This window comes from Pogoniulus pusillus, chromosome 21, assembly GCF_015220805.1.
Source record: "Pogoniulus pusillus isolate bPogPus1 chromosome 21, bPogPus1.pri, whole genome shotgun sequence".
In the NCBI taxonomy this organism is placed as follows: Eukaryota; Metazoa; Chordata; class Aves; order Piciformes; family Lybiidae; genus Pogoniulus; species Pogoniulus pusillus.
The window spans coordinates 7,262,557-7,276,697 of record NC_087284.1 but is presented as its reverse complement, the minus strand read 5'-3'; the positions used below and the strand labels follow the sequence as shown (position 1 = coordinate 7,276,697).

Sequence of the window (14,141 nt, the reverse complement as noted above, 5' to 3'; positions counted from 1 at the left end):
CCCAGCCCTGTCCAATCAACCAGACCATGGCACTAAGTGCTTCATCCAGGCTTTTCTTAAACACCTCCAGGGATGGCAACTCCACCACCTCCCTGGGCAGCCCATTCCAATGCCAATCACCCTGTGAAGAACTTCCTCCTAACATCCAGCCTATACTTTCCCCGGCACAACTTGAGACTGTGTCCCCTTGTTCTGTTGCTGGTTGCCTGGCAGAAGAAGCCAACCCCACCTGGCTATAACCTCCTTCAGGTAGTTGTAGACAGCAATGAGGTCATCCCTGAGCCTTCTCTTCTCCAGGCTAAACAACCCCAGCTCCCTCAGCCTCTCCTCACAGGGCTGTGTTCCAGTCCCCTCGCCAGCTTTGTCATCCTTCTTTGCACACGTTCCAGTACCTCAGCATCTCTCTTGAATTGAGGAGTTCAGAACTGGACACAGTATTCAAGGTGTAGCCTGACTAATGTTGAGTACAGGAGAATAATAACCTCCCTTGTCCTACTGGCCACAACTTACTTGTCCTCTGCCTGCTTAGGTAATTTTTAGTGTGACGACCTCGCAACAAAAACTGCCATGTGATTATTAGTAGTTCTGTATTAAACCTTTGAGTGTGTGATGACTTACATCGAAGGCAGGCAGCCTCAGTCGTTATCACATGAGATTGGAAAGCGTTGGTCAAGTGTTACCACAGAAATTCTTACCTTCTCAAACATCCTTTTCTCACTTGCATGAAAGAAGGCAGAACAATAAATGTGTGCATGCTTCATAGGGAATTTTCTGTTAGAGTAAGGTAGGATTTGTAACATGAATGGCATCCAGGGATAATCTGACTGATGGCTGGGGGTTGAAACTTGGACCTGTGAAGATTGTGTTGAGAATTTGTAAATGCTGGCAGGTGACAAGGGGAAGTTGTAGGCTGAGACAGAATCACACCAGCATGCAGTGTGAAAAGGGTGGAAATTTAGCAGTTGAGCTCTAGGGGTTTTCGGAAAATGGTTTTGCAGAGTTGGTTTTAATGGGCTCAGTAGCACTAGTCAGAGATTATTTCAATGTGCTATGTTCAGATGGAATGATGTTACAGGTTTCACCCAGGATGAGAGGCCTCCCGCCCCTTTGGATCCTGTGAAAAGAAATCCTGTCCCAAACTGCAGACGGTCCAGGTTGCTTAAGAAGGAAAGCATAAGGAAGAAGACTGCAAGATGTTCAGGCAGTGACCAGAATGTGAAGCCTTCATTACACTCAGGTAAGATTTTTATGTTAGTTTTACACATCTGCTCTTGCTTTCCTTAGAAGAATACTCATTCACTTTGTATTCACTTCAGCATGTAACACTGAGTTTCAGTTCTAAATTAAGTGGGATCACTTGGTAAAAGCCAAGCTGCAGTCGTAGCTGCATTTGAGGGAGAGATGAAATATGACAGAGCTGTAATTTGGCTCAACCAGGCATTTATTAAAAAAAAGGAGGCAGAAGTAAAGGGGGGAAGCAAAAAAAAATAAAGCTTTTTACTTGCAATTAACTTCTGCCAAGATAAAACAAGAGCAACATTACTGCAGCAAATGGAATTGTAATGGTGTAAATGCAGGAAATGCAAAGGAAACAAAAATCTCTCAGGTGGTATTTATAGCCTGGAAAGAAAGCAGAATTGTTATTTTTCTGCTTTTTCTCTGATGGGTCAAAGAGATATTTACAAATACATCTGAATTTTGTTCTGTTTTTTATCGTGTCACTAAGTTCAAGTACAAAGTTCTTATCTTTTGACACCATGTATTTCTCCCTTGCCTTAATTTTTAATTAGTTATTTGAGGGTTTTAAATTAGTATTTCTTTTAGATTCTTGAAGTCATAAAATCACAGAATCACAGAATTAACCAGGCTGGAAAAGACCTCTGAGATCTGAGTCCAACCTATCACCTAACCCTTCTAATTAAATAATCCATGGCACTAAGTGCCTCATCCAGCCTCTTTTTAAACACCTCCAGGGATGGTGACTCCACCAGCTCCCCAGGCAGCCCACTCCAATGCAAATCACTCTTGATACAAAGAACTTCCTAACATCCAGCCTAAACCTGCCCTGTCACAGCTTGAGGCTGTGTCCTCTTGTTCTGTCACTGGGAGAAGAGACCAACCCTCAGCTGGCTACAACCTCCTTTCAGGTAGTTGTAGACAGCAATGAGGTCACCCCTGAGCCTCCTCTTCTGCAGGCTGCACACCCCCAGCTCCCTCAGCCTCACCTCACAGGGCTGTGCTCCAGCCCCCTGACCAGCCTTGGTGCCCTTCTCTGGACATGTTCAAGCACCTCATCATCTTCTTAAGTTGAGGGTCCTGAACTGGACACAGTACTCATGGTGTGGCCTGACCAGCACTGGGTACAGGGGCAGAAGGACTTCCCTGGTCCTGCTGGTCACACTATTCCTGATACAGGCCATGATGCCATTGGCCTGCTTGGCTACCTCGGCACACTGCTGGCTTGTGTTCAGTTGGCTGTCCTTAGGCATACTAGGGAAGTCTGGTGTGGACCTGACCAAGTAGGTGGAAGGTGCAGAGGACTGAAATCTAGAACCAAAGTATGATCTGAATTTTGGTTGCAGGTAGGTACTTCTACATTACTAAGAACTTTATTGCAAAACAGGAAAATGTGCTTACTTTTTAGACTGGGACATCTGAAGCAAAATACAAACCAGTGATGTTACAGTAATGAAAGCATGAACTTTTGGAAGTTTGAATGCTTTACCTGCTGAATCAGGCCGCTAAATAAATAAGGGCTTATTCCAATTTTCATGTTGCCACCCTTGTATGATCATTTGTTCTCTGAATTCCATTAAGCAGCTTTCAAGACAGGACAAAAACCAGAATACCACCAGTGTACCGCTAGCGAGGATCCAGAATGCAGTCTGAACTCTTAGCAGTGGCACTTAGCAAATCATCTGTGCCAAGGATCTAGCCAAGTTAGATGCATCATGACATTTTTTCTGTTTCCTCACTGGCGGAATGATCATGTTAGTGTCATAAGCATAAATAATATCATTCACTTTTGCCAATATACTGCTCATCAAGCTTGAATGTAAAATAAGGTACAAACAAAGCAAAACCAATTTGATTTCAAATGTAGGCAAACAGTTGCAGAAGCTCTTTAGCATTATTTTTCTCCTCTGTTCAGCGTTCTCAGTTCCCAGTGGTGTGATAAGGGTTTGAAACACAGAATGTCTCCCAGAGGTGCTCAGCAATTTGCAAGAACAGCTCCACAGCTCATATCTCTTTGGTTCAATGGCTTCAAAATAAATTAAAATATTTCTGGTTTCTACTGGCACTGATGGAGATTGAATAGGCAGCAGCTATTTGAGCAACTAATTAGGAGGACCTGCCTTGTTGTATTTTGTTCCTTTTGGGTGGACAAGTTCATCGTTGCATTTTTTTTTCAGTGATTGGCATAACTGCTTAGTGATGTTTAAAACAAGAAAGAAAAAATAATCTTCTTGTAGCTTAAGCGTAACAATCTTCTGTATAATCTGGGACTTGGCTATCTTTAGTGTACAGACCATCAGCTTCGTGCAGCGAATAACAATTTGGTTGCAAACAAGCAGCATATGTTCCAAGGTCCTGGCAGCCACTGATTATGTTGGTGGACAGGATATCTAATCCAACATATTACAGGCAATGGATATGATTCAGCTGGAAATAAAACTTTATTTTGTCTGTTGCTTTGAAGACAAAGGGGGGACAAGACTGGGTAGTTAAATCCAGGCATGTTGGTATTATTTCTGATACTTAGTGTGCAAAGGATTACAGGCTACGACCAAAGAATTAGAGCATGTTCCACAAAGAATTATGCCCTGTGACTCATAACTATCATAAAGAAGGCAGCAAGGTGATGCAAGTAGTACTGCAATATTGAGGTAAGCTATAGACAAATGATAGAGAAAGGATTTAAGGTGTGGCATAGCAGTCTGGTTGCTATAGTGCTCTGCTTTAGAAAAGGGTTAAGTTCTGCATGAAATCAAATCTCATTGTAATGTTTGCCTAAACATGGCCCAAACTTCTTGTGGTTGAGCAAGATTTCTGTTGAAAGCACAAGTAAAATATACTGTGGCTAGTGAGGGGGTGATTACTTCAGCCAACAAATCTGTCTGCTAGTTTGACTTTCTGCGTGCCCATGGCAACTCAGTGTGTCCTCGTGTTTGTTATCAGAATTTGCCTAAAGTATTTTTTCCTGATGTTGTTTGTTTGTTTCCATTGGATTTTTGGGTAAAAGATTGATATGGATATTTAGTCCACAGTATTCAACATTTAGGTGTTGGTTAGTTATGACTGATTAGACAAATTACATTTTTGCATTTCTCTGATGCAAGCAAATTTATTGGTAGTCATGCAATTATAAACATAGAATCACAGAACCTTAGAGGTTGGAAGAGACCTCCAGAGATCATTGAGCCCACCCTTCCTGCCAAAGCAGGATGCTCTAGGGTAGTCTGCACAGGAATGCATCCAGGTGGCTTCTGAAAGTCTCCAGAGAAGGAGACTCCACAACCCCAGGATGCCATTGGCTCTCTTGGCCACAGGGGCACAATGCTGGCCCATGAAGACATGTGCATTTTCTTACTTCTTTTATGGTGAAGATATAGCTGCATCATTTCAGGCCTGTAAGTGCTAAAAGCACTGCATTTCCATTGCAGAACAGGACTTCTTGATGCTTTTGTACTTTGGGGTAGATTCTGAAGCCCATGTGCACAGGCCTGAAGCCTGACAGTAACATTTTTATTTACAACCCTTGCAATAAGATCTTCAAAACGTTTTCTCTAAAGCCCATTAACAGAGGCCCTAATTTTGACCTACTCAAAAATTAATCCAGCTATTAAAATTACTAAAATGTTTGCCTGTTTTATAAAGCACTCTTGAGGTTAATAACCTCCACATCTCACCATTACTATCATGCCTTTTTATTTGGTTAGAAGGTTTGCAGTCTGTTTCTTTCCAGAGGAAAGATTTTTTTTCAGTATTTTGTTTACAATAGGGGTGCTTAAATGAGCTTCTCCACAGAAATGCATCTTCTCTCTACTTAAGGGTAATGTTCTGAGTATTGTGATCCATGTAAACTTGGCTAGAATATCATACGAGGTATAAAAAGCAGATTATCTGCAGAAAAATGGCTCCCAGAGGGAAGTAGAAATAGCACAGCTTGAAATGTCTTGTGCTTTGTAATGTCCTTAGCCACCAGCAAGGCAAGTGTCCTGTGGAAAAGACAAATGCCTGACTTCACAGTATACACAAGGACATGGCACAGGAGGATTTGCTTGGTAAATATGAAAACACAAGTGGGCTTTTTTTTCCCTCTCACAGGACTCCTATTGGCACAAAACTTCAAGGGAATAATCCTGACTGGAATCTTGATAAGTAAGAAATAGAAATGTATCTCTTTCTTTATCCAGTGATGAAATTCTCTAGTTATTTATCCAGATATAAATCTGGATACATGCATAGTTTTCCTTAAACCCCTAACTCAAGTATATAAAGATGGAAGGAAAGAAAGATCACACTTTCCTCCTGAGGAAACCAGTACAAATTTTGCCAATAAATTCGGGGAGTCAGGATTTCACTCTCTAGTTTCCAGAACAGAGGCCAACAGGGAGCTCTACCAGAGGCATACAGCTTCCCATGAGGGCTGACTCCTTAAAATGTCACCTTTTTTAACTTCTGTTCTCACTTCTCAATTTAGTAGGCTCAGCCATAAATAAAAGAACTAGCAACCTTCTCATTTATTCTGAAAGACATTAAAGAAAGATATTCAATTATTATTGATATCTGTTGATTCAAGATAGGCAATTGACTTGCCAGCAAAGCTTTAACTTGACTCGCTTACAAACTGTCTGTGGGAGCCAGGCTAGAAGAATCACAGAATCACAGAAACATTCTGGTTGGAAAAGACCCGCAGGATCACCAAGTGCAACTGTTACCCTTACTCTACAAAGTTCACCCTTAAACCATATCCTCAAGCACCACATCCAAATGACCCTTACACACATCCAGGGTTGCTGACTCCACCACCTTCCTGGGCAGCCCATTCCAATGCCTGACCACTCTTGCTGGGAAAAAATGTTTCCTGATATCCAGTTTAAACCTATCCAGTCACAGCTTGAGGCCATTCCCTCTTGTTTTATTACTAATTACCTGTAAGAAGAGACCAGCAGCAGCCTCTCCATAATATCCTTTCAGGTATCTGTAGACAGCAATGAGGTCTCCCCTCACCCTTCTTCAAATTAAAGATGAGTACTAACTTCTCTTTAAACCTTTATTTGCTTACCTGTGAGAACCAGCAACTTCAGACAAGCAGCATGCTTTGAACTGATGTAACTCATCAGGAAAGCTTCAGGTCAGAAGAGGAGGAAGGCTTTCTCACATGGCACTATCCTACTTTATCCTCTAGCACATCCAAAACTTGGCCTTATTGTAGTACAAATGGTCCAAATGCTTCCTTGTTAAAAATGTACTCCTTGTTTAAAATTCTATTTCAGATATATATGTTTTATACCAATATGAGATGTATCTAAGGTGTACACTATCTGGGGAATCCACTGAGGGTAAATACTGGTAGATGAAGTTAAAACAGCAGTTTTTAAGAGGACTTAACTCTGTGCATGTGTATGAATCATAGAATGGATCATAGAGTGGTTTGGGTTGGAAGAGACCTCAAAGATCATCTAGTTCCAACTCCCCACTACAGGCAGGGACACCTCCCACTAGAACAGGTTGCTCAAGGCCTCATCCACCCTGGCCTTGAACACCTCCAGAGAGGGAGCAGCCACAACCTCCCTGGGCAACCTGTTCCAGTGTTTCACCACCCTCACTGTAAAGAACTTCCACTTAACATTTAGTTCAAATCTCTATCTCCCCTCTGCCAATTTAAGCCCATTACTCCTCATCCTGTCATTAGAAGACCTTGTAAATAGTCCCTCCCCAGCCTTTTTTTAGGCCTCCTTCCAATACTGGAAAGCCACTACAAGGTCTCCTTGAAGCCTTTGCTTCTCCAGGCTGAATAGATAGAGAAAGAAGAGAGAGTGCGGAAAGAGAAAATGTCTGTGTTTTACAGAACTCGTTTGTTACTGCTTTTTATTTTGTGTAGTATTTTGTTATGGCAGCCTAAGTAAGACATAAATTCTGCCAAATGCTACCAATTGGGAACAGTAGTGATTTGCATCCTTCCCTTTTCTCCATGTTCTTAGGAGCTACAGAGCAATCGTGCCTCTGCTCTATTAAATACATGCCGTTAGCTTCACTGTCATAAACCATGCTGAAGAGCAACAAAGCTTTATGAATACCTATAGTGAAGGAGATAACAAAGCACAAATTCCCACTATTCTTACAAGAAAATCAAGGGAAAAAAACTATCACTAACAAAATGCAAACAAACCAACCCCATCATATCTTTTATAGTTGAAGTAAAATTAAAGCTCTAGGAATTTCTTGCAAGGAAATTGAAACACAAGTAACCCAATAACAACCTGATGAAATTCTCATCCAGCAACAGGGGAAGATTCTCTGTAATGAATCTGGCTCAACCTCCTAAGCAGACTCTCCAGCTTCACTAGTTTAAAGTCTAAATCTCTCCAGTAATCACTGAGAAAGAAAGAACACAAGAGGCTGTTTGCATTGTTTCCACACTTTATAGAGGAATTCCAACTGTGTGAATGGAAAGATTTCAATGTAAAAGGAAAAAAAAAAAAGCAAGCACAGTATGTTACATGGCTGTTAGTAGTTGGGTGAGATGAAGGAATCGATTAGTAGCAAACCACAGGATCACAGAATTAACCAGGTTGGAAAAGACCTTTGAGATCATCGAGTCCAAAATATCACCCAGCACCTTCTAATTAACTAAACCATGGCACCGAGTGCCTCATCCAATCTCCTTTTAAAGACCTCCAAGGATGGTGACTCCACCACCTCCCTGGGCAGCCCATTCCAATGGCAATCACTCTTTGAAGAATTTCTTCCTAACATCCAGCCTAAACCTGCCCTGGCACAACCTGAGGCTGTGTCCTCATGTTCTCTCACTGCTTGCCTGGGAGAAGAATCCAACCCCCGCCTGGCTACAACCTCCCTTTGGGTAGTTGTAGACCCTCATGATGTGGCTAAATCTGCAAAAAATTTAGGGCATTTCAGTCTCTAGATAAATGAAGGAAAGCTCTGCTTTCCTGTGAAGGAAGATAGCATTAGTCCTGAAAGCTTCTTTTTATAGCTCCTGCCTTAAGAGAGATGGACTTACAACCTGACATTTGGATTTCTTCTTGTAAGTTTACTTCTACAGCTTTTAATTAATATGTATAACATTATTTAATAAAGAACTTCGGGGATGTAAACTTTTTGCAATATGTTAGAAGTATAGAAGGAAGAAAAAGTAGTCTAAATTCTAAGTTTATTTAATATGTCCATGCTCTGTGACATTCAGTATACTGAGATTTTAGTTTATTCTCCTTTAAAGGCAACATTTCCAGTTTAGGAAATGTTCAATGGGTTTGTATATAGCAAAGTTACAGATTAAAATGTCTTGAAGTCAAAAGTTTGCAGAGATAAAGGTGGAAAGAAATAAAAAGGAACCATATATAAACATAGAAGAGAAAAAAAAGGTATTAAGAAAATTAGGAGTGATTGGATAGAAGAAAGCAGGCTGATGAAATAGCTGATTTTGGAAAGGAAAAGACTGTTTAAATTTAGTGTAAATCTGTGTCCAGCTGAATAACATCACTGACATAAAACATACAAATGAAGTTCATTCACAATACAACCTCTGAGTAGTGCTTTGCTTTGTTAATGCAGTGGGTGGATGGAGCAGACATCTCCACTTCTCTGAATGTTATTCTCCTTTGTTTCGCGCTGAACTTCATCTGTACATCTGGCCCATACCATAAATTAGGGAGACTTGCACTGATGGCTTTGAGTGGACCTAGGATGAGAGAAAATTAATAGCTATTTAATTTCTTATGTAGGTCAATTTTTGTCTAAAATGTAAATTATTGAGAATTAGGTAATTTCAGACCTATTTCATCTCAGATCTGTTCAGGCTGTCTCCCAATCTTGAGAAAATAATTCCTTCTGTGGAGAGCCAAACACTTTTTGCTGTGCTTAAGAGTGTCTGCAGACTTGTGTGGTAGTTGTCAAATTATTCCAGTTGTCCCTATCATTATTCTTCTAAACAGTATGAATAATTTAAGACTCCAGTTTTAGGCCTGGACTCTCCTACATGTCATAATTTAATGGTTTACTTATTTTTTTTCGTACTGATTGCTATACTTTCTCTTAGTTCTTTAAGCTCTCTAGGGATATTTGGAATTGAACTCAGTGAAGAATAAAAACAGGTCTAAACTTAACACTTATTGAAAACAAATCTGTATTAAAATTAAGAGTGAGAATATTCAGAAGTTCTTACAGGCCTTACCTATGTGATTTAAATTTGAGAGGACATGAGTGCTAAAGACTTCTGATTCCCTTGGAGAAATCACATTTTAAAATCCTCTTGAAAGCACAAACTGTCAGAGAAAATGTTCAACACCTTTGTCACGGGCTGAAGCAGACCTTATCATTAACTTCATGCCCATCACATGTAATATTTTTCACTGCTTTATGTAAGAAATAATAGACAAAAAGAATGATGCCCTGGTTGAGACCACATCTGCAATACTGTGTCCAGTTTTGGGCTCCCTACTTCAAGACAGACAGGGAAAGAGTCCAGCAGAGAGCCACAAGGATTGACTGGGGGACTTAAGCATCTCCCCTATGGAGAGGGACTGAGAGACCTGGGGCTGTTTAATCTGGAGAAGGCTGAGAGGACATTTCATCAACATCTCTAAATATCTGAGGGGTGGGTGTCAAGTGGAAGGGGCCAATCTCTTTTTGGTGGTCAGCAGCAATAAGGCAAGGAGCAGCAACTACAAACTTGAATATAGAAGATTTCACTGCATGAGGGTGACAGCCCTAGAACAGGCTGCCTGGAGAGGTTGTGGAGTCTCCTTCTCTGGAGACTTTCAAAAGCCACCTGAATGCATTCCTGTGTGGACTACCCTTGGTGGTGGTGCTGCTTTTGGCAGGGGTATTGGACTTGATGATCTCTAGAGGTCCCCTCCAACCTCTAACATTCTGTGATTCTGTGATATAGGGCTTCTTGGAGACAACTTCTCCAAAAAAGGTCACCCTTCACCACAACTGGGGACTGTTTATTCACCACTTAAAGGATGTTTTAAACCTTTTGTAAATGGTGATAAAATGTTTCCCAAGCTTTTACAATAGGAATGTGTCTGACCTTCCAGGGCTTTGGTAACTTGAGGAAACACCTATGTTCTTGAGTTGGCTATTATAACTAACCTACCATTTGCTCTCCTTTATCACCTTCAGAACATCTTTTACCTTCCTAGAATGATGCAGCAAACCTCTAATTACCATGAAAGGATTCACGGGTTCTAGACCATTCTATGATAGAAAGTTTCAAAATGCCAAAAAAACCACCATAGAGAAGCTTTGGCTGAGGAAGAAACTTCAGCATGATCTGGAGCGTCAGGAAAAAATGACCACATTTGCTATTGGAGCTAAGCCCAGACAGATCTGTCAGGTCTGGTAAATACCAGTGGAAGGCTGAACCATTTTATGATTGTGATTACTTGGGAATGAAGCCCTAAAACAAAGGGAATGTGCATTCTTTGTTTCCTTTAGTACCAAAGCATTTCCACTCTACCAATCATTATATATTTAAATGCCTTAAAATCACAGATTCTTTGGTAGATAAAGGGTCCTTATTCAGTTGATTGATTCCAGTAGTAGAAGGATACAGACAGGAAAAGATGCAGGCTACAATAAGACTTCTCTGTACCACTTCTCTTTTGGATAGGTTAGGGCAAGATGAGAAATTACATTGCTTAGAAGATCATCTCATGAGGATCTTAGTGCATTGTCAATCAACAGAATATGAGAAAAAAGCATTTCTTAGTGATCACAGTGACTACAATCTGTAAAGGCACAAGGAATGGAATGGATAGGACTATCTGTTCAGTGAAACAATTTGATGTGTTTCCACCTTGCCCTATACAGAAGATATTATTGCCAGAATTATGTACTTGTCTGTGACTGTGTAGTTGTAGTGCTTTTACAATGTACAGAACTGCCAACCCCAATATATTAACTGACACATTTTGCAAACATTTCTTGCTGTTTTTTAACCAAACCCCCCAACTGATATAGCTCATTTACTTGCATGTAATCATCCTCCTCTAGAATATCTCCAAGGATGAAGTCTCAGCTTTCTCCCTGGGCAACCTGTTCCAGTGTTCCACTACTCCCATAATAAAGAACTTGCTCCTGACATTCAACCTAAATCTACTCTTCTCTAATTTCAAACCATTGCCACTTGTCCTATCACTACAGGCCTTTGGAAGCAGTACCATTCCAGCTTTCCTGCAGGCCTCCTTCAGGTACTGGAAGGCTGATACTAGGTTTCCCTAGAGTCTTCTCCAGGCGGAACAACCCCAGCTCCCTCAGCCTGTCCTTGTAGGAGAGATGTTCCACCCCCCTGCTCCAGCAGGTCCATGTCTTTCTTGTGTTCAGGGCTCCAGAGTTGGATGCAATACTCCAGGTGAGGACTCACCAGAGCAGAGTGCAGAATCACCTCTCTGGACCTGCTGGCCATGCTTCTTTTGATGCAGTCCAAGATATGATTTGCCTTCTGGGCTGCAAATACAGTTTCTTCTCATGTCCATTTCAAATCTAATACAACTCCCAACTCCTTTTCCACAGGGCTGCTTTCTATCACCTCATCCTCCAGCCCGTATTGATAATGAGGATTGTTCCAGCCCAAGTGCAGGACCCTGTACTTGGTCTTGTTGAACATCATGAGTTTCACCTGGGCCCACCTCTCCAGCTTGTCCAGGTCCTTCTGGATGACATCCCATCCCTCTAGCTTGTTGGCAGCACTAATCTTTCCTATTTTTCAAGAAGACAGCCTAAGACTTTGAAGGATGGCCCAAATCCTACTGTAATCAGTGAGAGTCTTTCCTTTTACTTCAATAGACTTTAGATCAGCTCAGGAGTTTTTGAAGGAAAAAAAACAAGCAAGCAAGCAACCCAAAAAACACAGAAAGCAGTTTTTCTTCCTCTTAAGTCCCAAAGGTCAGTTGTGTTAGAAATGGGATTATCAGCTTCCTGTTCAGGAACATACTTGTGTGGTTTCCATTCCATTCCATGATATACTTCAAGTTTACCGTGAGACTTTGGAGAGTATACAAGGATACAAAATAACTGTTTTGTCATAGAGAAAAAAAGTGCATTGTGGCTTTTTTTAGCATTGGTTCATGGATATGGGTGAAACCTGGTCACAGATTTACCATCAAATGAGCTTTTCAGAAGACCTATTAATTTCAACAGCAAATTTAAGTGAGTAATGTAAAAAATATGCAGTGATCCAACCGTGAATTCATAATAGGAGCTAATTTCACTGCAGAAACTGGAATCGAAAAGTGAAGCCAATTCTGATAGAGAACTTACATTTATTTTATAGCTTACAGTTATCAAACTCTTGGTTCATGTAAAGCATTGCAATTTCATGGATTTTAGTGGAGTTATATAGCTTTTACTACCCAAAGATCTCACTGAGAAGTGTATCTAGTAAAAGCGGTGCAGATTTTGAGTACCGAATTCACCGATAAAAAGCTCCAAGGTGGTTTTTTGTGCTTCGTTTGGAATGCTGAATGTACCTAAACACCACATCTTCCTACAAAACTAGGAAGCTTTCCTTTTGCCTGTGCCTGTATTTAGATGGACATAGCCTTGCTGTGATTAATTTCTGAAGGTGGTTCAACCCATGTCTTAGAGATGTATCTTAGTTGATCTGCTGTCAGAGGTATGTTTATCCCTTCAAAGGAGATGATGGTCTGTGAGTATTGTCTTTGGTAGATGTTGTTGCTGTTGTCAGGAAAGCAAAGAAAACTGGCAAGTAGGAAGAACTCAGCCTCTTTGAGCCACTGCTGCCTGTTGAGCACTCACAACCTTTCCTCTTGTCATGGACAGGCCTTGCCAGCTGGGTTGAAGAGAAAATTGTTTGAGTTTTTACTGTGCATTTACCTAAGTTCCAGGGGCAGTACTTGTGGTGGGCTTGTTTTGGAAGACAGCTATTTTTTGTTCCACTAAAGAAACTGCTCACAGCCCCTCAGACTGCACATTTGCCTTTGTACTAAGTATTTCACTGCTGTGGTTTAGCAGTGGTGACATATCAAGTGGCCTAGTTCACTGCCTACCTCTGCAGGTGGTTCATGGACCTGCTGGAGGTGTAGTGCTCTCTTCCCATTCTGTATCATCTGCAGTTGAGCGGTGAGATGAAGCAGGTAAAACAGGTCTTCTAGCAGTATCTCCTGCTTTACTTGCCACCAGAGTGACAGGGTGTCCTTACAGTCATCAGCAGAATTTGCCTATAATAGTAGTGCCCACTCTTCCCCACAGCAATATGGTTTTCTTTCCTTTGCCCACTCACCTACTCCATCAGTTGTCCAGGTGTTTTATCCTGAGGTTTCCTTTGCGTGATTGCAATATCTACATGCGTTTCATCAAGAGCACATAGAAAAAACAGTGGCTGATGACAAAGTCTGTTGAGATAGACACTGGAAACCAGCACAGGACTTGATGGTTGAGGACTATGCTTGTCTCTCAGTTAACATCTGTTCAGTGCTTCCTTCTACATTTCCCTGCCATTACCTGGACCTGAATAAAACAGTGATCCAGGTTAGGCTTGTTGCATTTCATTTGTACCTTACACATACTCTCTAGATGCACACTGTCGCTCATGTCTCCCTGTTAAACCTGTTTGACCATATCCCTTCCCATCTAAACCTCAACCCCTGTCTCCACTTATGGTCTAAGACTAGAAGGAATATTGTGTCTGGGCTATTTTGAATGCAGAAATGTCTCTGGACACCCTGCAGTATTTGATTGAGTAGGGTATGGCCTGGAGGACCATGCCAGTGTTAGAGGTGTGAGCCCTGCCAAAGACTTGAACTTTTCCTGCTTGTTATCCTGCCAAGTCAGGTCCACTGGAGGCTATGGGGGCACCCCCTGGGTGAAGGGGTTATGCTTGCATTCTTTCAATGCTGATGGTGTTCTGTAATTATGTCTTTGGTAGCCAT

At 41.3% G+C, this 14,141-nt stretch overlaps 1 long non-coding RNA gene across 2 annotated transcripts in view; it reads left to right on the top strand.

Moving 5' to 3' along the window:
* LOC135184768 (uncharacterized) overlaps nt 1–14,141 on the top strand; it is a 260,467-nt gene that overhangs the window by 228,375 nt on the left and 17,951 nt on the right. The window contains exons 3-4 of one of the 2 annotated variants that reach the window (XR_010306162.1): nt 1,076–1,237; nt 5,329–5,407. This is a non-coding gene — a long non-coding RNA (uncharacterized LOC135184768). Of the gene's footprint in view, nt 1–1,075; nt 1,238–5,328; nt 5,408–14,141 lie in introns of those variants that run through there. The other variant, XR_010306161.1, reaches the window with a different exon arrangement.